This window comes from Ranitomeya variabilis, chromosome 2 (genome assembly GCF_051348905.1).
Source record: "Ranitomeya variabilis isolate aRanVar5 chromosome 2, aRanVar5.hap1, whole genome shotgun sequence".
Taxonomy (NCBI): domain Eukaryota; kingdom Metazoa; phylum Chordata; class Amphibia; order Anura; family Dendrobatidae; genus Ranitomeya; species Ranitomeya variabilis.
The window spans coordinates 141,104,550-141,131,333 of record NC_135233.1 but is presented as its reverse complement, the minus strand read 5'-3'; the positions used below and the strand labels follow the sequence as shown (position 1 = coordinate 141,131,333).

General features: G+C 33.8%; 16 non-coding genes across 16 annotated transcripts; all 16 read right to left on the bottom strand.

The window, feature by feature from the left end:
• Positions 1-863: 863 nt before the first annotated feature.
• Positions 864-946, bottom strand: TRNAL-UAA (transfer RNA leucine (anticodon UAA)). Its single transcript has one exon. It is a non-coding gene; the product is annotated as a tRNA-Leu (tRNA).
• A 1,668-nt stretch (positions 947-2,614) lies between these two features.
• Positions 2,615-2,697, bottom strand: TRNAL-UAA (transfer RNA leucine (anticodon UAA)). Its single transcript has one exon. It is a non-coding gene; the product is annotated as a tRNA-Leu (tRNA).
• A 994-nt stretch (positions 2,698-3,691) lies between these two features.
• Positions 3,692-3,774, bottom strand: TRNAL-UAA (transfer RNA leucine (anticodon UAA)). Its single transcript has one exon. It is a non-coding gene; the product is annotated as a tRNA-Leu (tRNA).
• A 1,668-nt stretch (positions 3,775-5,442) lies between these two features.
• Positions 5,443-5,525, bottom strand: TRNAL-UAA (transfer RNA leucine (anticodon UAA)). Its single transcript has one exon. It is a non-coding gene; the product is annotated as a tRNA-Leu (tRNA).
• A 1,469-nt stretch (positions 5,526-6,994) lies between these two features.
• TRNAL-UAA (transfer RNA leucine (anticodon UAA)) lies at positions 6,995-7,077 on the bottom strand. The gene has a single exon. It is a non-coding gene; the product is annotated as a tRNA-Leu (tRNA).
• Positions 7,078-8,546: 1,469 nt separating this feature from the next.
• On the bottom strand, positions 8,547-8,629 carry TRNAL-UAA (transfer RNA leucine (anticodon UAA)). The gene has a single exon. It is a non-coding gene; the product is annotated as a tRNA-Leu (tRNA).
• Positions 8,630-11,001: 2,372 nt separating this feature from the next.
• TRNAL-UAA (transfer RNA leucine (anticodon UAA)) lies at positions 11,002-11,084 on the bottom strand. Its single transcript has one exon. It is a non-coding gene; the product is annotated as a tRNA-Leu (tRNA).
• A 2,372-nt stretch (positions 11,085-13,456) lies between these two features.
• TRNAL-UAA (transfer RNA leucine (anticodon UAA)) lies at positions 13,457-13,539 on the bottom strand. The gene has a single exon. It is a non-coding gene; the product is annotated as a tRNA-Leu (tRNA).
• Positions 13,540-15,008: 1,469 nt separating this feature from the next.
• On the bottom strand, positions 15,009-15,091 carry TRNAL-UAA (transfer RNA leucine (anticodon UAA)). The gene has a single exon. It is a non-coding gene; the product is annotated as a tRNA-Leu (tRNA).
• Positions 15,092-16,564: 1,473 nt separating this feature from the next.
• On the bottom strand, positions 16,565-16,647 carry TRNAL-UAA (transfer RNA leucine (anticodon UAA)). The gene has a single exon. It is a non-coding gene; the product is annotated as a tRNA-Leu (tRNA).
• A 1,473-nt stretch (positions 16,648-18,120) lies between these two features.
• On the bottom strand, positions 18,121-18,203 carry TRNAL-UAA (transfer RNA leucine (anticodon UAA)). The gene has a single exon. It is a non-coding gene; the product is annotated as a tRNA-Leu (tRNA).
• A 1,668-nt stretch (positions 18,204-19,871) lies between these two features.
• Positions 19,872-19,954, bottom strand: TRNAL-UAA (transfer RNA leucine (anticodon UAA)). The gene has a single exon. It is a non-coding gene; the product is annotated as a tRNA-Leu (tRNA).
• A 1,668-nt stretch (positions 19,955-21,622) lies between these two features.
• On the bottom strand, positions 21,623-21,705 carry TRNAL-UAA (transfer RNA leucine (anticodon UAA)). Its single transcript has one exon. It is a non-coding gene; the product is annotated as a tRNA-Leu (tRNA).
• Positions 21,706-23,174: 1,469 nt separating this feature from the next.
• TRNAL-UAA (transfer RNA leucine (anticodon UAA)) lies at positions 23,175-23,257 on the bottom strand. Its single transcript has one exon. It is a non-coding gene; the product is annotated as a tRNA-Leu (tRNA).
• A 1,668-nt stretch (positions 23,258-24,925) lies between these two features.
• Positions 24,926-25,008, bottom strand: TRNAL-UAA (transfer RNA leucine (anticodon UAA)). Its single transcript has one exon. It is a non-coding gene; the product is annotated as a tRNA-Leu (tRNA).
• Positions 25,009-26,477: 1,469 nt separating this feature from the next.
• TRNAL-UAA (transfer RNA leucine (anticodon UAA)) lies at positions 26,478-26,560 on the bottom strand. The gene has a single exon. It is a non-coding gene; the product is annotated as a tRNA-Leu (tRNA).
• Between the last annotated feature and the right edge of the window lie 224 nt (positions 26,561-26,784).

Below are 26,784 nucleotides of genomic sequence, written 5' to 3'. Positions count from 1 at the left end.
GAACTTAATGTAATATCATGCTCTAATGTACTAGAGATTAATCTCATAATGGAAAAAATAAACATAAATGGGCATATGGAAGGGTTAATACTGCACTCTCTGGCAACAAGAACAATTCTTTTGCTGAAATAATAATAATTTTTTAGAAATCTTGTAGAATTTCAAGTGTAAAACTCATACCAGAAATGAGGTTCGAACCCCTCAATTTTTAAGTTTGGAGCTTACTGTAATATCATGCTCTAAGGTACTAGAGATTCATCTCATAATGGAAAAAATAAACATAAAAGGGCATATTAAAGGGTTAATTGAAGGGTTAATTCTGCACTCTCTGGCAACAAGAACAATTCTTTTGCTGAAATATTAATCATTATTCAGAAATCTTGTAGAATTTCAAGTGTACAACTCATACCAGGAATGAGGTTCGAACCCCTCAATTTTTAAGTTTGGAGCTTACTGTAATATCATGCTCTAATGTACTAGAGATTCATCTCATAATGGAAAAAATAAACATAAAAGGGCGATTGTCAGGTGCATTGAAGGTTTAATACTGTGCTATCTGGCAACAAGAACTTTTCTTTTGCTCAAACATTACTCCATTTTCAGAAACTTGTAGAATTTCAAGTATAAGACTCATACCAGGAGTGGGGTTCGAGGCCCCTCAAATTTTAAGTTTGGAACTTAATGTAATATCATGCTCTAATGTACTAGAGATTCATCTCATAATGGAAAAAAATAAACATTAAAGGGTGATAGTCAGGGGCACTGAAGGGTTAATACTGCACTACCTGGCTACAAGAACATTTCTTTTGCTGAAACATTACTCTTGTTTCAGAAATCTTGTAGAATTTCAAGTGTAAAACTCATACCAGGAGTGGGGTTCGAACCCACGAGGATACATATCCATTGGATGTTAAGTCCAACGCCTTAACCACTCGGCCATCCTGGTGAATGCACATGAAGTTTTGGATTTCGTAGGCAGCTAGTGTTTATTGAATGTGTGCTCTCTTATGAAGTTTGCACTAACAGATTTTTTTAAGACACTTATCAAGAGCAATACACGGACTTTTAATGGGAACCTTACTGTTGACTGTAAATTTCATCCAGAAAAAAATATTTTTCCCCTTTTGTAGATTTTCATTTTTGATTACATGTTTAGTGTGGTGACCAAGAGTGAATATTAGAATAAAATGCCATCGAGATTTGTCAACAACACTAAGCACAAGGTTTTAGTTTATTTAAACACTTTAACCTCTCCAAAAAAGCTCATATTTGTCAAATTCATCACTTTACCATAGGCCAGATTTTCTCAGGCGTATTTTACATTTCATGACATCCTACGCACACTGGCCATGTTTTTTTCTGGATTACCCCCCTCTAGTAGATAATGTTTTTTGTGAATGGATTGCACTATATTTCTGATATTATTTTAACATCAAATGTTTCTTTGGGACTGTAGTTTGAATATTTACCTCAAATATTCAAATTGGCCTTAATCCCTACATTTTCCTCAATTTTTAAGTTTGGAACTTACTGTAATATCATGCTCTAATGTACTAGAGATTCATCTCATAATGGAAAAAATAAACATAAAAGGGCGATAGTCAGGTATATTGAAGATTAATACTGTGCTATCGGGCAACACAAACTTTTCTTGTGTTCAAACATTACTCCATTTTCAGAAACCTTGTAGAATTTGAAGTATAAAAATCATACCAGGAGTGGGGTTTGAACCCCCTCAATTTTTAAGTTTGGAACTTAATGTAATATCATGCTCTAATGTACTAGAGATTAATCTCATAATGGAAAAAATAAACATAAATGGGCATATGGAAGGGTTAATACTGCACTCTCTGGCAACAAGAACAATTCTTTTGCTGAAATAATAATAATTTTTTAGAAATCTTGTAGAATTTCAAGTGTAAAACTCATACCAGAAATGAGGTTCGAACCCCTCAATTTTTAAGTTTGGAGCTTACTGTAATATCATGCTCTAAGGTACTAGAGATTCATCTCATAATGGAAAAAATAAACATAAAAGGGCATATTAAAGGGTTAATTGAAGGGTTAATTCTGCACTCTCTGGCAACAAGAACAATTCTTTTGCTGAAATATTAATCATTATTCAGAAATCTTGTAGAATTTCAAGTGTACAACTCATACCAGGAATGAGGTTCGAACCCCTCAATTTTTAAGTTTGGAGCTTACTGTAATATCATGCTCTAATGTACTAGAGATTCATCTCATAATGGAAAAAATAAACATAAAAGGGCGATTGTCAGGTGCATTGAAGGTTTAATACTGTGCTATCTGGCAACAAGAACTTTTCTTTTGCTCAAACATTACTCCATTTTCAGAAACTTGTAGAATTTCAAGTATAAGACTCATACCAGGAGTGGGGTTCGAGGCCCCTCAAATTTTAAGTTTGGAACTTAATGTAATATCATGCTCTAATGTACTAGAGATTCATCTCATAATGGAAAAAAATAAACATTAAAGGGTGATAGTCAGGGGCACTGAAGGGTTAATACTGCACTACCTGGCTACAAGAACATTTCTTTTGCTGAAACATTACTCTTGTTTCAGAAATCTTGTAGAATTTCAAGTGTAAAACTCATACCAGGAGTGGGGTTCGAACCCACGAGGATACATATCCATTGGATCTTAAGTCCAACGCCTTAACCACTCGGCCATCCTGGTGAATGCACATGAAGTTTTGGATTTCGTAGGCAGCTAGTGTTTATTGAATGTGTGCTCTCTTATGAAGTTTGCACTAACAGATTTTTTTAAGACACTTATCAAGAGCAATACACAGACTTTTAATGGGAACCTTACTGTTGACTGTAAATTTCATCCAGAAAAAAATATTTTTCCCCTTTTGTAGATTTTCATTTTTGATTACATGTTTAGTGTGGTGACCAAGAGTGAATATTAGAATAAAATGCCATCGAGATTTGTCAACAACACTAAGCACAAGGTTTTAGTTTATTTAAACACTTTAACCTCTCCAAAAAAGCTCATATTTGTCAAATTCATCACTTTACCATAGGCCAGATTTTCTCAGGCGTATTTTACATTTCATGACATCCTACGCACACTGGCCATGTTTTTTTCTGGATTACCCCCCTCTAGTAGATAATGTTTTTTGTGAATGGATTGCACTATATTTCTGATATTATTTTAACATCAAATGTTTCTTTGGGACTGTAGTTTGAATATTTACCTCAAATATTCAAATTGGCCTTAATCCCTACATTTTCCTCAATTTTTAAGTTTGGAACTTACTGTAATATCATGCTCTAATGTACTAGAGATTCATCTCATAATGGAAAAAATAAACATAAAAGGGCGATTGTCAGGTGCATTGAAGGTTTAATACTGTGCTATCTGGCAACAAGAACTTTTCTTTTGCTCAAACATTACTCCATTTTCAGAAACTTGTAGAATTTCAAGTATAAGACTCATACCAGGAGTGGGGTTCGAGGCCCCTCAAATTTTAAGTTTGGAACTTAATGTAATATCATGCTCTAATGTACTAGAGATTCATCTCATAATGGAAAAAAATAAACATTAAAGGATGATAGTCAGGGGCACTGAAGGGTTAATACTGCACTACCTGGCTACAAGAACATTTCTTTTGCTGAAACATTACTCTTTTTTCAGAAATCTTGTAGAATTTCAAGTGTAAAACTCATACCAGGAGTGGGGTTTGAACCCACGAGGATACATATCCATTGGATCTTAAGTCCAACGCCTTAACCACTCGGCCATCCTGGTGAATGCACATGAAGTTTTGGATTTCGTAGGCAGCTAGTGTTTATTGAATGTGTGCTCTCTTATGAAGTTTGCACTAACAGATTTTTTTAAGACACTTATCAAGAGCAATACACAGACTTTTAATGGGAACCTTACTGTTGACTGTAAATTTCATCCAGAAAAAAATATTTTTCCCCTTTTGTAGATTTTCATTTTTGATTACATGTTTAGTGTGGTGACCAAGAGTGAATATTAGAATAAAATGCCATCGAGATTTGTCAACAACACTAAGCACAAGGTTTTAGTTTATTTAAACACTTTAACCTCTCCAAAAAAGCTCATATTTGTCAAATTCATCACTTTACCATAGGCCAGATTTTCTCAGGCGTATTTTACATTTCATGACATCCTACGCACACTGGCCATGTTTTTTTCTGGATTACCCCCCTCTAGTAGATAATGTTTTTTGTGAATGGATTGCACTATATTTCTGATATTATTTTAACATCAAATGTTTCTTTGGGACTGTAGTTTGAATATTTACCTCAAATATTCAAATTGGCCTTAATCCCTACATTTTCCTCAATTTTTAAGTTTGGAACTTACTGTAATATCATGCTCTAATGTACTAGAGATTCATCTCATAATGGAAAAAATAAACATAAAAGGGCGATAGTCAGGTATATTGAAGATTAATACTGTGCTATCGGGCAACACAAACTTTTCTTGTGTTCAAACATTACTCCATTTTCAGAAACCTTGTAGAATTTGAAGTATAAAAATCATACCAGGAGTGGGGTTTGAACCCCCTCAATTTTTAAGTTTGGAACTTAATGTAATATCATGCTCTAATGTACTAGAGATTAATCTCATAATGGAAAAAATAAACATAAATGGGCATATGGAAGGGTTAATACTGCACTCTCTGGCAACAAGAACAATTCTTTTGCTGAAATAATAATAATTTTTTAGAAATCTTGTAGAATTTCAAGTGTAAAACTCATACCAGAAATGAGGTTCGAACCCCTCAATTTTTAAGTTTGGAGCTTACTGTAATATCATGCTCTAAGGTACTAGAGATTCATCTCATAATGGAAAAAATAAACATAAAAGGGCATATTAAAGGGTTAATTGAAGGGTTAATTCTGCACTCTCTGGCAACAAGAACAATTCTTTTGCTGAAATATTAATCATTATTCAGAAATCTTGTAGAATTTCAAGTGTACAACTCATACCAGGAATGAGGTTCGAACCCCTCAATTTTTAAGTTTGGAGCTTACTGTAATATCATGCTCTAATGTACTAGAGATTCATCTCATAATGGAAAAAATAAACATAAAAGGGCGATTGTCAGGTGCATTGAAGGTTTAATACTGTGCTATCTGGCAACAAGAACTTTTCTTTTGCTCAAACATTACTCCATTTTCAGAAACTTGTAGAATTTCAAGTATAAGACTCATACCAGGAGTGGGGTTCGAGGCCCCTCAAATTTTAAGTTTGGAACTTAATGTAATATCATGCTCTAATGTACTAGAGATTCATCTCATAATGGAAAAAAATAAACATTAAAGGATGATAGTCAGGGGCACTGAAGGGTTAATACTGCACTACCTGGCTACAAGAACATTTCTTTTGCTGAAACATTACTCTTTTTTCAGAAATCTTGTAGAATTTCAAGTGTAAAACTCATACCAGGAGTGGGGTTCGAACCCACGAGGATACATATCCATTGGATCTTAAGTCCAACGCCTTAACCACTCGGCCATCCTGGTGAATGCACATGAAGTGTTGGATTTCGTAGGCAGCTAGTGTTTATTGAATGTGTGCTCTCTTATGAAGTTTGCACTAACAGATTTTTTTAAGACACTTATCAAGAGCAATACACAGACTTTTAATGGGAACCTTACTGTTGACTGTAAATTTCATCCAGAAAAAAATATTTTTCCCCTTTTGTAGATTTTCATTTTTGATTACATGTTTAGTGTGGTGACCAAGAGTGAATATTAGAATAAAATGCCATCGAGATTTGTCAACAACACTAAGCACAAGGTTTTAGTTTATTTAAACACTTTAACCTCTCCAAAAAAGCTCATATTTGTCAAATTGATAACTTTACCATAGACCAGATTTTCTCAGGCGTATTTTACATTTCATGACATCCTACACACACTGGCCATGTTTTTTTCTGGATTACCCCCCTCTAGTAGATAATGTTTTTTGTGACTGGATTGCACTATATTTCTGATATTATTTTAACATCAAATGTTTCTTTGGGACTGTAGTTTAAATATTTACCTCAAATATTCAAATTTGCCTTAATCCCTACATTTTCCTCAATTTTTAAGTTTGGAACTTACTGTAATATCATGCTCTAATGTACTAGAGACTCATCTCATAATGGAAAAAATAAACATAAAAGGGCGATAGTCAGGTATATTGAAGATTAATACTGTGCTATCGGGCAACATAAACTTTTCTTGTGCTCAAACATTACTCCATTTTCAGAAACCTAATCATTTTTTAGAAATCTTGTAGAATTTCAAGTGTAAAACTCATACCAGAAATGAGGTTCGAACCCCTCAATTTTTAAGTTTGGAGCTTACTGTAATATCATGCTCTAAGGTACTAGAGATTCATCTCATAATGGAAAAAATAAACATAAAAGGGCATATTAAAGGGTTAATTGAAGGGTTAATACTGCACTCTCTGGCAACAAGAACAATTCTTTTGCTGAAATATTAATCATTATTCAGAAATCTTGTAGAATTTCAAGTGTACAACTCATACCAGGAATGAGGTACGAACCCCTCAATTTTTAAGTTTGGAGCTTACTGTAATATCATGCTCTAATGTACTAGAGATTCATCTCATAATGGAAAAAATAAACATAAAAGGGCGATTGTCAGGTGCATTGAAGGTTTAATACTGTGCTATCTGGCAACAAGAACTTTTCTTTTGCTCAAACATTACTCCATTTTCAGAAACTTGTAGAATTTCAAGAATAAGACTCATACCAGGAGTGGGGTTCGAGGCCCCTCAAATTTTAAGTTTGGAACTTAATGTAATATCATGCTCTAATGTACTAGAGATTCATCTCATAATGGAAAAAAATAAACATTAAAGGGTGATAGTCAGGGGCACTGAAGGGTTAATACTGCACTACCTGGCTACAAGAACATTTCTTTTGCTGAAACATTACTCTTTTTTCAGAAATCTTGTAGAATTTCAAGTGTAAAACTCATACCAGGAGTGGGGTTCGAACCCACGAGGATACATATCCATTGGATCTTAAGTCCAACGCCTTAACCACTCGGCCATCCTGGTGAATGCACATGAAGTGTTGGATTTCGTAGGCAGCTAGTGTTTATTGAATGTGTGCTCTCTTATGAAGTTTGCACTAACAGATTTTTTTAAGACACTTATCAAGAGCAATACACAGACTTTTAATGGGAACCTTACTGTTGACTGTAAATTTCATCCAGAAAAAAATATTTTTCCCCTTTTGTAGATTTTCATTTTTGATTACATGTTTAGTGTGGTGACCAAGAGTGAATATTAGAATAAAATGCCATCGAGATTTGTCAACAACACTAAGCACAAGGTTTTAGTTTATTTAAACACTTTAACCTCTCCAAAAAAGCTCATATTTGTCAAATTCATAACTTTACCATAGACCAGATTTTCTCAGGCGTATTTTACATTTCATGACATCCTACACACACTGGCCATGTTTTTTTCTGGATTACCCCCCTCTAGTAGATAATGTTTTTTGTGACTGGATTGCACTATATTTCTGATATTATTTTAACATCAAATGTTTCTTTGGGACTGTAGTTTAAATATTTACCTCAAATATTCAAATTTGCCTTAATCCCTACATTTTCCTCAATTTTTAAGTTTGGAACTTACTGTAATATCATGCTCTAATGTACTAGAGACTCATCTCATAATGGAAAAAATAAACATAAAAGGGCGATAGTCAGGTATATTGAAGATTAATACTGTGCTATCGGGCAACATAAACTTTTCTTGTGCTCAAACATTACTCCATTTTCAGAAACCTAATCATTTTTTAGAAATCTTGTAGAATTTCAAGTGTAAAACTCATACCAGAAATGAGGTTCGAACCCCTCAATTTTTAAGTTTGGAGCTTACTGTAATATCATGCTCTAAGGTACTAGAGATTCATCTCATAATGGAAAAAATAAACATAAAAGGGCATATTAAAGGGTTAATTGAAGGGTTAATACTGCACTCTCTGGCAACAAGAACAATTCTTTTGCTGAAATATTAATCATTATTCAGAAATCTTGTAGAATTTCAAGTGTACAACTCATACCAGGAATGAGGTACGAACCCCTCAATTTTTAAGTTTGGAGCTTACTGTAATATCATGCTCTAATGTACTAGAGATTCATCTCATAATGGAAAAAATAAACATAAAAGGGCGATTGTCAGGTGCATTGAAGGTTTAATACTGTGCTATCTGGCAACAAGAACTTTTCTTTTGCTCAAACATTACTCCATTTTCAGAAACTTGTAGAATTTCAAGAATAAGACTCATACCAGGAGTGGGGTTCGAGGCCCCTCAAATTTTAAGTTTGGAACTTAATGTAATATCATGCTCTAATGTACTAGAGATTCATCTCATAATGGAAAAAAATAAACATTAAAGGGTGATAGTCAGGGGCACTGAAGGGTTAATACTGCACTACCTGGCTACAAGAACATTTCTTTTGCTGAAACATTACTCTTTTTTCAGAAATCTTGTAGAATTTCAAGTGTAAAACTCATACCAGGAGTGGGGTTCGAACCCACGAGGATACATATCCATTGGATCTTAAGTCCAACGCCTTAACCACTCGGCCATCCTGGTGAATGCACATGAAGTGTTGGATTTCATAGGCAGCTAGTGTTTATTGAATGTGTGCTCTCTTATGAAGTTTGCACTAACAGATTTTTTTAAGACACTTATCAAGAGCAATACACAGACTTTTAATGGGAACCTTACTGTTGACTGTAAATTTCATCCAGAAAAAAATATTTTTCCCCTTTTGTAGATTTTCATTTTTGATTACATGTTTAGTGTGGTGACCAAGAGTGAATATTAGAATAAAATGCCATCGAGATTTGTCAACAACACTAAGCACAAGGTTTTAGTTTATTTAAACACTTTAACCTCTCCAAAAAAGCTCATATTTGTCAAATTCATAACTTTACCATAGACCAGATTTTCTCAGGCGTATTTTACATTTCATGACATCCTACACACACTGGCCATGTTTTTTTCTGGATTACCCCCCTCTAGTAGATAATGTTTTTTGTGACTGGATTGCACTATATTTCTGATATTATTTTAACATCAAATGTTTCTTTGGGACTGTAGTTTAAATATTTACCTCAAATATTCAAATTTGCCTTAATCCCTACATTTTCCTCAATTTTTAAGTTTGGAACTTACTGTAATATCATGCTCTAATGTACTAGAGACTCATCTCATAATGGAAAAAATAAACATAAAAGGGCGATAGTCAGGTATATTGAAGATTAATACTGTGCTATCGGGCAACATAAACTTTTCTTGTGCTCAAACATTACTCCATTTTCAGAAACCTAATCATTTTTTAGAAATCTTGTAGAATTTCAAGTGTAAAACTCATACCAGAAATGAGGTTCGAACCCCTCAATTTTTAAGTTTGGAGCTTACTGTAATATCATGCTCTAAGGTACTAGAGATTCATCTCATAATGGAAAAAATAAACATAAAAGGGCATATTAAAGGGTTAATTGAAGGGTTAATACTGCACTCTCTGGCAACAAGAACAATTCTTTTGCTGAAATATTAATCATTATTCAGAAATCTTGTAGAATTTCAAGTGTACAACTCATACCAGGAATGAGGTACGAACCCCTCAATTTTTAAGTTTGGAGCTTACTGTAATATCATGCTCTAATGTACTAGAGATTCATCTCATAATGGAAAAAATAAACATAAAAGGGCGATTGTCAGGTGCATTGAAGGTTTAATACTGTGCTATCTGGCAACAAGAACTTTTCTTTTGCTCAAACATTACTCCATTTTCAGAAACTTGTAGAATTTCAAGTATAAGACTCATACCAGGAGTGGGGTTCGAGGCCCCTCAAATTTTAAGTTTGGAACTTAATGTAATATCATGCTCTAATGTACTAGAGATTCATCTCATAATGGAAAAAAATAAACATAAAAGGGCGATAGTCAGGTATATTGAAGATTAATACTGTGCTATCGGGCAACACAAACTTTTCTTGTGCTCAAACATTACTCCATTTTCAGAAACATTGTAGAATTTGAAGTATAAAAATCATACCAGGAGTGGGGTTTGAACCCCCTCAATTTTTAAGTTTGGAACTTAATGTAATATCATGCTCTAATGTACTAGAGATTAATCTCATAATGGAAAAAATAAACATAAATGGGCGTATGGAAGGGTTAATACTGCACTCTCTGGCAACAAGAACAATTCTTTTGCTGAAATAATAATAATTTTTTAGAAATCTTGTAGAATTTCAAGTGTAAAACTCATACCAGAAATGAGGTTCGAACCCCTCAATTTTTAAGTTTGGAGCTTACTGTAATATCATGCTCTAAGGTACTAGAGATTCATCTCATAATGGAAAAAATAAACATAAAAGGGCATATTAAAGGGTTAATTGAAGGGTTAATTCTGCACTCTCTGGCAACAAGAACAATTCTTTTGCTGAAATATTAATCATTATTCAGAAATCTTGTAGAATTTCAAGTGTACAACTCATACCAGGAATGAGGTTCGAACCCCTCAATTTTTAAGTTTGGAGCTTACTGTAATATCATGCTCTAATGTACTAGAGATTCATCTCATAATGGAAAAAATAAACATAAAAGGGCGATTGTCAGGTGCATTGAAGGTTTAATACTGTGCTATCTGGCAACAAGAACTTTTCTTTTGCTCAAACATTACTCCATTTTCAGAAACTTGTAGAATTTCAAGTATAAGACTCATACCAGGAGTGGGGTTCGAGGCCCCTCAAATTTTAAGTTTGGAACTTAATGTAATATCATGCTCTAATGTACTAGAGATTCATCTCATAATGGAAAAAAATAAACATTAAAGGATGATAGTCAGGGGCACTGAAGGGTTAATACTGCACTACCTGGCTACAAGAACATTTCTTTTGCTGAAACATTACTCTTTTTTCAGAAATCTTGTAGAATTTCAAGTGTAAAACTCATACCAGGAGTGGGGTTCGAACCCACGAGGATACATATCCATTGGATCTTAAGTCCAACGCCTTAACCACTCGGCCATCCTGGTGAATGCACATGAAGTGTTGGATTTCGTAGGCAGCTAGTGTTTATTGAATGTGTGCTCTCTTATGAAGTTTGCACTAACAGATTTTTTTAAGACACTTATCAAGAGCAATACACAGACTTTTAATGGGAACCTTACTGTTGACTGTAAATTTCATCCAGAAAAAAATATTTTTCCCCTTTTGTAGATTTTCATTTTTGATTACATGTTTAGTGTGGTGACCAAGAGTGAATATTAGAATAAAATGCCATCGAGATTTGTCAACAACACTAAGCACAAGGTTTTAGTTTATTTAAACACTTTAACCTCTCCAAAAAAGCTCATATTTGTCAAATTCATAACTTTACCATAGACCAGATTTTCTCAGGCGTATTTTACATTTCATGACATCCTACACACACTGGCCATGTTTTTTTCTGGATTACCCCCCTCTAGTAGATAATGTTTTTTGTGACTGGATTGCACTATATTTCTGATATTATTTTAACATCAAATGTTTCTTTGGGACTGTAGTTTAAATATTTACCTCAAATATTCAAATTTGCCTTAATCCCTACATTTTCCTCAATTTTTAAGTTTGGAACTTACTGTAATATCATGCTCTAATGTACTAGAGACTCATCTCATAATGGAAAAAATAAACATAAAAGGGCGATAGTCAGGTATATTGAAGATTAATACTGTGCTATCGGGCAACATAAACTTTTCTTGTGCTCAAACATTACTCCATTTTCAGAAACCTAATCATTTTTTAGAAATCTTGTAGAATTTCAAGTGTAAAACTCATACCAGAAATGAGGTTCGAACCCCTCAATTTTTAAGTTTGGAGCTTACTGTAATATCATGCTCTAAGGTACTAGAGATTCATCTCATAATGGAAAAAATAAACATAAAAGGGCATATTAAAGGGTTAATTGAAGGGTTAATACTGCACTCTCTGGCAACAAGAACAATTCTTTTGCTGAAATATTAATCATTATTCAGAAATCTTGTAGAATTTCAAGTGTACAACTCATACCAGGAATGAGGTACGAACCCCTCAATTTTTAAGTTTGGAGCTTACTGTAATATCATGCTCTAATGTACTAGAGATTCATCTCATAATGGAAAAAATAAACATAAAAGGGCGATTGTCAGGTGCATTGAATGTTTAATACTGTGCTATCTGGCAACAAGAACTTTTCTTTTGCTCAAACATTACTCCATTTTCAGAAACTTGTAGAATTTCAAGTATAAGACTCATACCAGGAGTGGGGTTCGAGGCCCCTCAAATTTTAAGTTTGGAACTTAATGTAATATCATGCTCTAATGTACTAGAGATTCATCTCATAATGGAAAAAAATAAACATAAAAGGGCGATAGTCAGGTATATTGAAGATTAATACTGTGCTATCGGGCAACACAAACTTTTCTTGTGCTCAAACATTACTCCATTTTCAGAAACATTGTAGAATTTGAAGTATAAAAATCATACCAGGAGTGGGGTTTGAACCCCCTCAATTTTTAAGTTTGGAACTTAATGTAATATCATGCTCTAATGTACTAGAGATTAATCTCATAATGGAAAAAATAAACATAAATGGGCGTATGGAAGGGTTAATACTGCACTCTCTGGCAACAAGAACAATTCTTTTGCTGAAATAATAATAATTTTTTAGAAATCTTGTAGAATTTCAAGTGTAAAACTCATACCAGAAATGAGGTTCGAACCCCTCAATTTTTAAGTTTGGAGCTTACTGTAATATCATGCTCTAAGGTACTAGAGATTCATCTCATAATGGAAAAAATAAACATAAAAGGGCATATTAAAGGGTTAATTGAAGGGTTAATTCTGCACTCTCTGGCAACAAGAACAATTCTTTTGCTGAAATATTAATCATTATTCAGAAATCTTGTAGAATTTCAAGTGTACAACTCATACCAGGAATGAGGTTCGAACCCCTCAATTTTTAAGTTTGGAGCTTACTGTAATATCATGCTCTAATGTACTAGAGATTCATCTCATAATGGAAAAAATAAACATAAAAGGGCGATTGTCAGGTGCATTGAAGGTTTAATACTGTGCTATCTGGCAACAAGAACTTTTCTTTTGCTCAAACATTACTCCATTTTCAGAAACTTGTAGAATTTCAAGTATAAGACTCATACCAGGAGTGGGGTTCGAGGCCCCTCAAATTTTAAGTTTGGAACTTAATGTAATATCATGCTCTAATGTACTAGAGATTCATCTCATAATGGAAAAAAATAAACATTAAAGGATGATAGTCAGGGGCACTGAAGGGTTAATACTGCACTACCTGGCTACAAGAACATTTCTTTTGCTGAAACATTACTCTTTTTTCAGAAATCTTGTAGAATTTCAAGTGTAAAACTCATACCAGGAGTGGGGTTCGAACCCACGAGGATACATATCCATTGGATCTTAAGTCCAACGCCTTAACCACTCGGCCATCCTGGTGAATGCACATGAAGTGTTGGATTTCGTAGGCAGCTAGTGTTTATTGAATGTGTGCTCTCTTATGAAGTTTGCACTAACAGATTTTTTTAAGACACTTATCAAGAGCAATACACAGACTTTTAATGGGAACCTTACTGTTGACTGTAAATTTCATCCAGAAAAAAATATTTTTCCCCTTTTGTAGATTTTCATTTTTGATTACATGTTTAGTGTGGTGACCAAGAGTGAATATTAGAATAAAATGCCATCGAGATTTGTCAACAACACTAAGCACAAGGTTTTAGTTTATTTAAACACTTTAACCTCTCCAAAAAAGCTCATATTTGTCAAATTCATAACTTTACCATAGACCAGATTTTCTCAGGCGTATTTTACATTTCATGACATCCTACACACACTGGCCATGTTTTTTTCTGGATTACCCCCCTCTAGTAGATAATGTTTTTTGTGACTGGATTGCACTATATTTCTGATATTATTTTAACATCAAATGTTTCTTTGGGACTGTAGTTTAAATATTTACCTCAAATATTCAAATTTGCCTTAATCCCTACATTTTCCTCAATTTTTAAGTTTGGAACTTACTGTAATATCATGCTCTAATGTACTAGAGACTCATCTCATAATGGAAAAAATAAACATAAAAGGGCGATAGTCAGGTATATTGAAGATTAATACTGTGCTATCGGGCAACATAAACTTTTCTTGTGCTCAAACATTACTCCATTTTCAGAAACCTAATCATTTTTTAGAAATCTTGTAGAATTTCAAGTGTAAAACTCATACCAGAAATGAGGTTCGAACCCCTCAATTTTTAAGTTTGGAGCTTACTGTAATATCATGCTCTAAGGTACTAGAGATTCATCTCATAATGGAAAAAATAAACATAAAAGGGCATATTAAAGGGTTAATTGAAGGGTTAATACTGCACTCTCTGGCAACAAGAACAATTCTTTTGCTGAAATATTAATCATTATTCAGAAATCTTGTAGAATTTCAAGTGTACAACTCATACCAGGAATGAGGTACGAACCCCTCAATTTTTAAGTTTGGAGCTTACTGTAATATCATGCTCTAATGTACTAGAGATTCATCTCATAATGGAAAAAATAAACATAAAAGGGCGATTGTCAGGTGCATTGAAGGTTTAATACTGTGCTATCTGGCAACAAGAACTTTTCTTTTGCTCAAACATTACTCCATTTTCAGAAACTTGTAGAATTTCAAGTATAAGACTCATACCAGGAGTGGGGTTCGAGGCCCCTCAAATTTTAAGTTTGGAACTTAATGTAATATCATGCTCTAATGTACTAGAGATTCATCTCATAATGGAAAAAAATAAACATTAAAGGGTGATAGTCAGGGGCACTGAAGGGTTAATACTGCACTACCTGGCTACAAGAACATTTCTTTTGCTGAAACATTACTCTTTTTTCAGAAATCTTGTAGAATTTCAAGTGTAAAACTCATACCAGGAGTGGGGTTCGAACCCACGAGGATACATATCCATTGGATCTTAAGTCCAACGCCTTAACCACTCGGCCATCCTGGTGAATGCACATGAAGTGTTGGATTTCGTAGGCAGCTAGTGTTTATTGAATGTGTGCTCTCTTATGAAGTTTGCACTAACAGATTTTTTTAAGACACTTATCAAGAGCAATACACAGACTTTTAATGGGAACCTTACTGTTGACTGTAAATTTCATCCAGAAAAAAATATTTTTCCCCTTTTGTAGATTTTCATTTTTGATTACATGTTTAGTGTGGTGACCAAGAGTGAATATTAGAATAAAATGCCATCGAGATTTGTCAACAACCCTAAGCACAAGGTTTTAGTTTATTTAAACACTTTAACCTCTCTAAAAAAGCTCATATTTGTCAAATTCATAACTTTACCATAGACCAGATTTTCTCAGGCGTATTTTACATTTCATGACATCCTACACACACTGGCCATGTTTTTTTCTGGATTACCCCCCTCTAGTAGATAATGTTTTTTGTGACTGGATTGCACTATATTTCTGATATTATTTTAACATCAAATGTTTCTTTGGGACTGTAGTTTAAATATTTACCTCAAATATTCAAATTTGCCTTAATCCCTACATTTTCCTCAATTTTTAAGTTTGGAACTTACTGTAATATCATGCTCTAATGTACTAGAGACTCATCTCATAATGGAAAAAATAAACATAAAAGGGCGATAGTCAGGTATATTGAAGATTAATACTGTGCTATCGGGCAACATAAACTTTTCTTGTGCTCAAACATTACTCCATTTTCAGAAACCTAATCATTTTTTAGAAATCTTGTAGAATTTCAAGTGTAAAACTCATACCAGAAATGAGGTTCGAACCCCTCAATTTTTAAGTTTGGAGCTTACTGTAATATCATGCTCTAAGGTACTAGAGATTCATCTCATAATGGAAAAAATAAACATAAAAGGGCATATTAAAGGGTTAATTGAAGGGTTAATACTGCACTCTCTGGCAACAAGAACAATTCTTTTGCTGAAATATTAATCATTATTCAGAAATCTTGTAGAATTTCAAGTGTACAACTCATACCAGGAATGAGGTACGAACCCCTCAATTTTTAAGTTTGGAGCTTACTGTAATATCATGCTCTAATGTACTAGAGATTCATCTCATAATGGAAAAAATAAACATAAAAGGGCGATTGTCAGGTGCATTGAAGGTTTAATACTGTGCTATCTGGCAACAAGAACTTTTCTTTTGCTCAAACATTACTCCATTTTCAGAAACTTGTAGAATTTCAAGTATAAGACTCATACCAGGAGTGGGGTTCGAGGCCCCTCAAATTTTAAGTTTGGAACTTAATGTAATATCATGCTCTAATGTACTAGAGATTCATCTCATAATGGAAAAAAATAAACATTAAAGGGTGATAGTCAGGGGCACTGAAGGGTTAATACTGCACTACCTGGCTACAAGAACATTTCTTTTGCTGAAACATTACTCTTTTTTCAGAAATCTTGTAGAATTTCAAGTGTAAAACCCACTCATACCAGGAGTGGGGTTCGAACCCACGAGGATACATATCCATTGGATCTTAAGTCCAACGCCTTAACCACTCGGCCATCCTGGTGAATGCACATGAAGTGTTGGATTTCGTAGGCAGCTAGTGTTTATTGAATGTGTGCTCTCTTATGAAGTTTGCACTAACAGATTTTTTTAAGACACTTATCAAGAGCAATACACAGACTTTTAATGGGAACCTTACTGTTGACTGTAAATTTCATCCAGAAAAAAATATTTTTCCCCTTTTGTAGATTTTCATTTTTGATTACATGTTTAGTGTGGTGACCAAGAGTGAATATTAGAATAAAATGCCATCGAGATTTGTCAACAACCCTAAGCACAAGGTTTTAGTTTATTTAAACACTTTAACCTCTCTAAAAAAGCTCATATTTGTCAAATTCATAACTTTACCATAGACCAGATTTTCTCAGGCGTATTTTACATTTCATGACATCCTACACACACTGGCCATGTTTTTTTCTGGATTACCCCCCTCTAGTAGATAATGTTTTTTGTGACTGGATTGCACTATATTTCTGATATTATTTTAACATCAAATGTTTCTTTGGGACTGTAGTTTAAATATTTACCTCAAATATTCAAATTTGCCTTAATCCCTACATTTTCCTCAATTTTTAAGTTTGGAACTTACTGTAATATCATGCTCTAATGTACTAGAGACTCATCTCATAATGGAAAAAATAAACATAAAAGGGCGATAGTCAGGTATATTGAAGATTAATACTGTGCTATCGGGCAACATAAACTTTTCTTGTGCTCAAACATTACTCCATTTTCAGAAACCTAATCATTTTTTAGAAATCTTGTAGAATTTCAAGTGTAAAACTCATACCAGAAATGAGGTTCGAACCCCTCAATTTTTAAGTTTGGAGCTTACTGTAATATCATGCTCTAAGGTACTAGAGATTCATCTCATAATGGAAAAAATAAACATAAAAGGGCATATTAAAGGGTTAATTGAAGGGTTAATACTGCACTCTCTGGCAACAAGAACAATTCTTTTGCTGAAATATTAATCATTATTCAGAAATCTTGTAGAATTTCAAGTGTACAACTCATACCAGGAATGAGGTACGAACCCCTCAATTTTTAAGTTTGGAGCTTACTGTAATATCATGCTCTAATGTACTAGAGATTCATCTCATAATGGAAAAAATAAACATAAAAGGGCGATTGTCAGGTGCATTGAAGGTTTAATACTGTGCTATCTGGCAACAAGAACTTTTCTTTTGCTCAAACATTACTCCATTTTCAGAAACTTGTAGAATTTCAAGTATAAGACTCATACCAGGAGTGGGGTTCGAGGCCCCTCAAATTTTAAGTTTGGAACTTAATGTAATATCATGCTCTAATGTACTAGAGATTCATCTCATAATGGAAAAAAATAAACATTAAAGGGTGATAGTCAGGGGCACTGAAGGGTTAATACTGCACTACCTGGCTACAAGAACATTTCTTTTGCTGAAACATTACTCTTTTTTCAGAAATCTTGTAGAATTTCAAGTGTAAAACCCACTCATACCAGGAGTGGGGTTCGAACCCACGAGGATACATATCCATTGGATCTTAAGTCCAACGCCTTAACCACTCGGCCATCCTGGTGAATACACATGAAGCTTTGGATTTTGTAGGCAGCTAGTGTTTATTGAATGTGTGCTCTCTTATGAAGTTTGCACTAACAGATTTTTTTAAGACACTTATCAAGAGCAATACACAGACTTTTAATGGGAACCTTACTGTTGACTGTAAATTTCATCCAGAAAAAAATATTTTTCCCCTTTTGTAGATTTTCATTTTTGATTACATGTTTAGTGTGGTGACCAAGAGTGAATATTAGAATAAAATGCCATCGAGATTTGTCAACAACACTAAGCACAAGGTTTTAGTTTATTTAAACACTTTAACCTCTCCAAAAAAGCTCATATTTGTCAAATTCATAACTTTACCATAGACCAGATTTTCTCAGGCGTATTTTACATTTCATGACATCCTACACACACTGGCCATGTTTTTTTCTGGATTACCCCCCTCTAGTAGATAATGTTTTTTGTGACTGGATTGCACTATATTTCTGATATTATTTTAACATCAAATGTTTCTTTGGGACTGTAGTTTAAATATTTACCTCAAATATTCAAATTTGCCTTAATCCCTACATTTTCCTCAATTTTTAAGTTTGGAACTTACTGTAATATCATGCTCTAATGTACTAGAGACTCATCTCATAATGGAAAAAATAAACATAAAAGGGCGATAGTCAGGTATATTGAAGATTAATACTGTGCTATCGGGCAACACAAACTTTTCTTGTGCTCAAACATTACTCCATTTTCAGAAACCTTGTAGAATTTGAAGTATAAAAATCATACCAGGAGTGGGGTTTGAACCCCCTCAATTTTTAAGTTTGGAACTTAATGTAATATCATGCTCTAATGTACTAGAGATTAATCTCATAATGGAAAAAATAAACATAAATGGGCGTATGGAAGGGTTAATACTGCACTCTCTGGCAACAAGAACAATTCTTTTGCTGAAATAATAATAATTTTTTAGAAATCTTGTAGAATTTCAAGTGTAAAACTCATACCAGAAATGAGGTTCGAACCCCTCAATTTTTAAGTTTGGAGCTTACTGTAATATCATGCTCTAAGGTACTAGAGATTCATCTCATAATGGAAAAAATAAACATAAAAGGGCATATTAAAGGGTTAATTGAAGGGTTAATTCTGCACTCTCTGGCAACAAGAACAATTCTTTTGCTGAAATATTAATCATTATTCAGAAATCTTGTAGAATTTCAAGTGTACAACTCATACCAGGAATGAGGTTCGAACCCCTCAATTTTTAAGTTTGGAGCTTACTGTAATATCATGCTCTAATGTACTAGAGATTCATCTCATAATGGAAAAAATAAACATAAAAGGGCGATTGTCAGGTGCATTGAAGGTTTAATACTGTGCTATCTGGCAACAAGAACTTTTCTTTTGCTCAAACATTACTCCATTTTCAGAAACTTGTAGAATTTCAAGTATAAGACACATACCAGGAGTGGGATTCGAGGCCCCTCAAATTTTAAGTTTGGAACTTAATGTAATATCATGCTCTAATGTACTAGAGATTCATCTCATAATGGAAAAAAATAAACATTAAAGGGTGATAGTCAGGGGCACTGAAGGGTTAATACTGCACTACCTGGCTACAAGAACAATTCTTTTGCTGAAACATTACTCTTTTTTCAGAAATCTTGTAGAATTTCAAGTGTAAAACTCATACCAGGAGTGGGGTTCGAACCCACGAGGATACATATCCATTGGATCTTAAGTCCAACGCCTTAACCACTCGGCCATCCTGGTGAATGCACATGAAGTTTTGGATTTCGTAGGCAGCTAGTGTTTATTGAATGTGTGCTCTCTTATGAAGTTTGCACTAACAGATTTTTTTAAGACACTTATCAAGAGCAATACACAGACTTTTAATGGGAACCTTACTGTTGACTGTAAATTTCATCCAGAAAAAAATATTTTTCCCCTTTTGTAGATTTTCATTTTTGATTACATGTTTAGTGTGGTGACCAAGAGTGAATATTAGAATAAAATGCCATCGAGATTTGTCAACAACACTAAGCACAAGGTTTTAGTTTATTTAAACACTTTAACCTCTCCAAAAAAGCTCATATTTGTCAAATTCATAACTTTACCATAGACCAGATTTTCTCAGGCGTATTTTACATTTCATGACATCCTGCACACACTGGCCATGTTTTTTTCTGGATTACCCCCCTCTAGTAGATAATGTTTTTTGTGACTGGATTGCGCTATATTTCTGATATTATTTTAACATCAAATGTTTCTTTGGGACTGTAGTTTAAATATTTACCTCAAATATTCAAATTTGCCTTAATCCCTACATTTTCCTCAATTTTTAAGTTTGGAACTTACTGTAATATCATGCTCTAATGTACTAGAGACTCATCTCATAATGGAAAAAATAAACATAAAAGGGCGATAGTCAGGTATATTGAAGATTAATACTGTGCTATCGGGCAACATAAACTTTTCTTGTGCTCAAACATTACTCCATTTTCAGAAACCTTGTAGAATTTGAAGTATAAAAATCATACCAGGAGTGGGGTTTGAACCCCCTCAATTTTTAAGTTTGGAACTTAATGTAATATCATGCTCTAATGTACTAGAGATTAATCTCATAATGGAAAAAATAAACATAAATGGGCGTATGGAAGGGTTAATACTGTACTCTCTGGCAACAAGAACAATTCTTTTGCGGAAATAATAATCATTTTTTAGAAATCTTGTAGAATTTCAAGTGTAAAACTCATACCAGAAATGAGGTTCGAACCCCTCAATTTTTAAGTTTGGAGCTTACTCTAATATCATGCTCTAAGGTACTAGAGATTCATCTCATAATGGAAAAAATAAACATAAAAGGGCATATTAAAGGGTTAATTGAAGGGTTAATACTGCACTCTCTGGCAACAAGAACAATTCTTTTGCTGAAATATTAATCATTATTCAGAAATCTTGTAGAATTTCAAGTGTACAACTCATACCAGGAATGAGGTACGAACCCCTCAATTTTTAAGTTTGGAGCTTACTGTAATATCATGCTCTAATGTACTAGAGATTCATCTCATAATGGAAAAAATAAACATAAAAGGGCGATTGTCAGGTGCATTGAAGGTTTAATACTGTGCTATCTGGCAACAAGAACTTTTCTTTTGCTCAAACATTACTCCATTTTCAGAAACTTGTAGAATTTCAAGTATAAGACTCATACCAGGAGTGGGGTTCGAGGCCCCTCAAATTTTAAGTTTGGAACTTAATGTAATATCATGCTCTAATGTACTAGAGATTCATCTCATAATGGAAAAAAATAAACATTAAAGGGTGATAGTCAGGGGCACTGAAGGGTTAATACTGCACTACCTGGCTACAAGAACATTTCTTTTGCTGAAACATTACTCTTTTTTCAGAAATCTTGTAGAATTTCAAGTGTAAAACTCATACCAGGAGTGGGGTTCGAACCCACGAGGATACATATCCATTGGATCTTAAGTCCAACGCCTTAACCACTCGGCCATCCTGGTGAATGCACATGAAGTGTTGGATTTCGTAGGCAGCTAGTGTTTATTGAATGTGTGCTCTCTTATGAAGTTTGCACTAACAGATTTTTGTAAGACACTTATCAAGAGCAATACACAGACTTTTAATGGGAACCTTACTGTTGACTGTAAATTTCATCCAGAAAAAAATATTTTTCCCCTTTTGTAGATTTTCATTTTTGATTACATGTTTAGTGTGGTGACCAAGAGTGAATATTAGAATAAAATGCCATCGAGATTTGTCAACAACACTAAGCACAAGGTTTTAGTTTATTTAAACACTTTAACCTCTCCAAAAAAGCTCATATTTGTCAAATTCATAACTTTACCATAGACCAGATTTTCTCAGGCGTATTTTACATTTCATGACATCCTACACACACTGGCCATGTTTTTTTCTGGATTACCCCCCTCTAGTAGATAATGTTTTTTGTGACTGGATTGCACTATATTTCTGATATTATTTTAACATCAAATGTTTCTTTGGGACTGTAGTTTAAATATTTACCTCAAATATTCAAATTTGCCTTAATCCCTACATTTTCCTCAATTTTTAAGTTTGGAACTTACTGTAATATCATGCTCTAATGTACTAGAGACTCATCTCATAATGGAAAAAATAAACATAAAAGGGCGATAGTCAGGTATATTGAAGATTAATACTGTGCTATCGGGCAACATAAACTTTTCTTGTGCTCAAACATTACTCCATTTTCAGAAACCTAATCATTTTTTAGAAATCTTGTAGAATTTCAAGTGTAAAACTCATACCAGAAATGAGGTTCGAACCCCTCAATTTTTAAGTTTGGAGCTTACTGTAATATCATGCTCTAAGGTACTAGAGATTCATCTCATAATGGAAAAAATAAACATAAAAGGGCATATTAAAGGGTTAATTGAAGGGTTAATACTGCACTCTCTGGCAACAAGAACAATTCTTTTGCTGAAATATTAATCATTATTCAGAAATCTTGTAGAATTTCAAGTGTACAACTCATACCAGGAATGAGGTACGAACCCCTCAATTTTTAAGTTTGGAGCTTACTGTAATATCATGCTCTAATGTACTAGAGATTCATCTCATAATGGAAAAAATAAACATAAAAGGGCGATTGTCAGGTGCATTGAAGGTTTAATACTGTGCTATCTGGCAACAAGAACTTTTCTTTTGCTCAAACATTACTCCATTTTCAGAAACTTGTAGAATTTCAAGTATAAGACTCATACCAGGAGTGGGGTTCGAGGCCCCTCAAATTTTAAGTTTGGAACTTAATGTAATATCATGCTCTAATGTACTAGAGATTCATCTCATAATGGAAAAAAATAAACATTAAAGGGTGATAGTCAGGGGCACTGAAGGGTTAATACTGCACTACCTGGCTACAAGAACATTTCTTTTGCTGAAACATTACTCTTTTTTCAGAAATCTTGTAGAATTTCAAGTGTAAAACTCATACCAGGAGTGGGGTTCGAACCCACGAGGATACATATCCATTGGATCTTAAGTCCAACGCCTTAACCACTCGGCCATCCTGGTGAATGCACATGAAGTGTTGGATTTCGTAGGCAGCTAGTGTTTATTGAATGTGTGCTCTCTTATGAAGTTTGCACTAACAGATTTTTTTAAGACACTTATCAAGAGCAATACACAGACTTTTAATGGGAACCTTACTGTTGACTGTAAATTTCATCCAGAAAAAAATATTTTTCCCCTTTTGTAGATTTTCATTTTTGATTACATGTTTAGTGTGGTGACCAAGAGTGAATATTAGAATAAAATGCCATTGAGATTTGTCAACAACACTAAGCACAAGGTTTTAGTTTATTTAAACACTTTAACCTCTCCAAAAAAGCTCATATTTGTCAAATTCATCACTTTACCATAGGCCAGATTTTCTCAGGCGTATTTTACATTTCATGACATCCTACGCACACTGGCCATGTTTTTTTCTGGATTACCCCCCTCTAATAGATAATGTTTTTTGTGAATGGATTGCGCTATATTTCTGATATTATTTTAACATCAAATGTTTCTTTGGGACTGTAGTTTGAATATTTACCTCAAATATTCAAATTGGCCTTAATCCCTACATTTTCCTCAATTTTTAAGTTTGGAACTTACTGTAATATCATGCTCTAATGTACTAGAGATTCATCTCATAATGGAAAAAATAAACATAAAAGGGCGATAGTCAGGTATATTGAAGATTAATACTGTGCTATCGGGCAACACAAACTTTTCTTGTGCTCAAACATTACTCCATTTTCAGAAACCTTGTAGAATTTGAAGTATAAAAATCATACCAGGAGTGGGGTTTGAACCCCCTCAATTTTTAAGTTTGGAACTTAATGTAATATCATGCTCTAATGTACTAGAGATTAATCTCATAATGGAAAAAATAAACATAAATGGGCGTATGGAAGGGTTAATACTGCACTCTCTGGCAACAAGAACAATTCTTTTGCTGAAATAATAATCATTTTTTAGAAATCTTGTAGAATTTCAAGTGTAAAACTCATACCAGAAATGAGGTTCGAACCCCTCAATTTTTAAGTTTGGAGCTTACTGTAATATCATGCTCTAAGGTACTAGAGATTCATCTCATAATGGAAAAAATAAACATAAAAGGGCATATTAAAGGGTTAATTGAAGGGTTAATACTGCACTCTCTGGCAACAAGAACAATTCTTTTGCTGAAATATTAATCATTATTCAGAAATCTTGTAGAATTTCAAGTGTACAACTCATACCAGGAATGAGGTTCGAACCCCTCAATTTTTAAGTTTGGAGCTTACTGTAATATCATGCTCTAATGTACTAGAGATTCATCTCATAATGGAAAAAATAAACATAAAAGGGCGATTGTCAGGTGCATTGAAGGTTTAATACTGTGCTATCTGGCAACAAGAACTTTTCTTTTGCTCAAACATTACTCAATTTTCAGAAACTTGTAGAATTTCAAGTATAAGACTCATACCAGGAGTGGGGTTCGAGGCCCCTCAAATTTTAAGTTTGGAACTTAATGTAATATCATGCTCTAATGTACTAGAGATTCATCTCATAATGGAAAAAAATAAACATTAAAGGGTGATAGTCAGGGGCACTGAAGGGTTAATACTGCACTACCTGGCTACAAGAACATTTCTTTTGCTGAAACATTACTCTTTTTTCAGAAATCTTGTAGAATTTCAAGTGTAAAACTCATACCAGGAGTGGGGTTCGAACCCACGAGGATACATATCCATTGGATCTTAAGTCCAACACCTTAACCACTCGGCCATCCTGGTGAATGCACATGAAGTTTTGGATTTCGTAGGCAGCTAGTGTTTATTGAATGTGTGCTCTCTTATGAAGTTTGCACTAACAGATTTTTTTAAGACACTTATCAAGAGCAATACACAGACTTTTAATGGGAACCTTACTGTTGACTGTAAATTTCATCCAGAAAAAAATATTTTTCCCCTTTTGTAGATTTTCATTTTTGATTACATGTTTAGTGTGGTGACCAAGAGTGAATATTAGAATAAAATGCCATCGAGATTTGTCAACAACACTAAGCACAAGGTTTTAGTTTATTTAAACACTTTAACCTCTCCAAAAAAGCTCATATTTGTCAAATTCATAACTTTACCATAGACCAGATTTTCTCAGGCGTATTTTACATTTCATGACATCCTACACACACTGGCCATGTTTTTTTCTGGATTACCCCCCTCTAGTAGATAATGTTTTTTGTGACTGGATTGCACTATATTTCTGATATTATTTTAACATCAAATGTTTCTTTGGGACTGTAGTTTAAATATTTACCTCAAATATTCAAATTTGCCTTAATCCCTACATTTTCTTCAATTTTTAAGTTTGGAACTTACTGTAATATCATGCTCTAATGTACTAGAGACTCATCTCATAATGGAAAAAATAAACATAAAAGGGCGATAGTCAGGTATATTGAAGATTAATACTGTGCTATCGGGCAACATAAACTTTTCTTGTGCTCAAACATTACTCCATTTTCAGAAACCTAATCATTTTTTAGAAATCTTGTAGAATTTCAAGTGTAAAACTCATACCAGAAATGAGGTTCGAACCCCTCAATTTTTAAGTTTGGAGCTTACTGTAATATCATGCTCTAAGGTACTAGAGATTCATCTCATAATGGAAAAAATAAACATAAAAGGGCATATTAAAGGGTTAATTGAAGGGTTAATACTGCACTCTCTGGCAACAAGAACAATTCTTTTGCTGAAATATTAATCATTATTCAGAAATCTTGTAGAATTTCAAGTGTACAACTCATACCAGGAATGAGGTACGAACCCCTCAATTTTTAAGTTTGGAGCTTACTGTAATATCATGCTCTAATGTACTAGAGATTCATCTCATAATGGAAAAAATAAACATAAAAGGGCGATTGTCAGGTGCATTGAAGGTTTAATACTGTGCTATCTGGCAACAAGAACTTTTCTTTTGCTCAAACATTACTCCATTTTCAGAAACTTGTAGAATTTCAAGTATAAGACTCATACCAGGAGTGGGGTTCGAGGCCCCTCAAATTTTAAGTTTGGAACTTAATGTAATATCATGCTCTAATGTACTAGAGATTCATCTCATAATGGAAAAAAATAAACATTAAAGGGTGATAGTCAGGGGCACTGAAGGGTTAATACTGCACTACCTGGCTACAAGAACATTTCTTTTGCTGAAACATTACTCTTTTTTCAGAAATCTTGTAGAATTTCAAGTGTAAAACTCATACCAGGAGTGGGGTTCGAACCCACGAGGATACATATCCATTGGATCTTAAGTCCAACGCCTTAACCACTCGGCCATCCTGGTGAATGCACATGAAGTGTTGGATTTCGTAGGCAGCTAGTGTTTATTGAATGTGTGCTCTCTTATGAAGTTTGCACTAACAGATTTTTTTAAGACACTTATCAAGAGCAATACACAGACTTTTAATGGGAACCTTACTGTTGACTGTAAATTTCATCCAGAAAAAAATATTTTTCCCCTTTTGTAGATTTTCATTTTTGATTACATGTTTAGTGTGGTGACCAAGA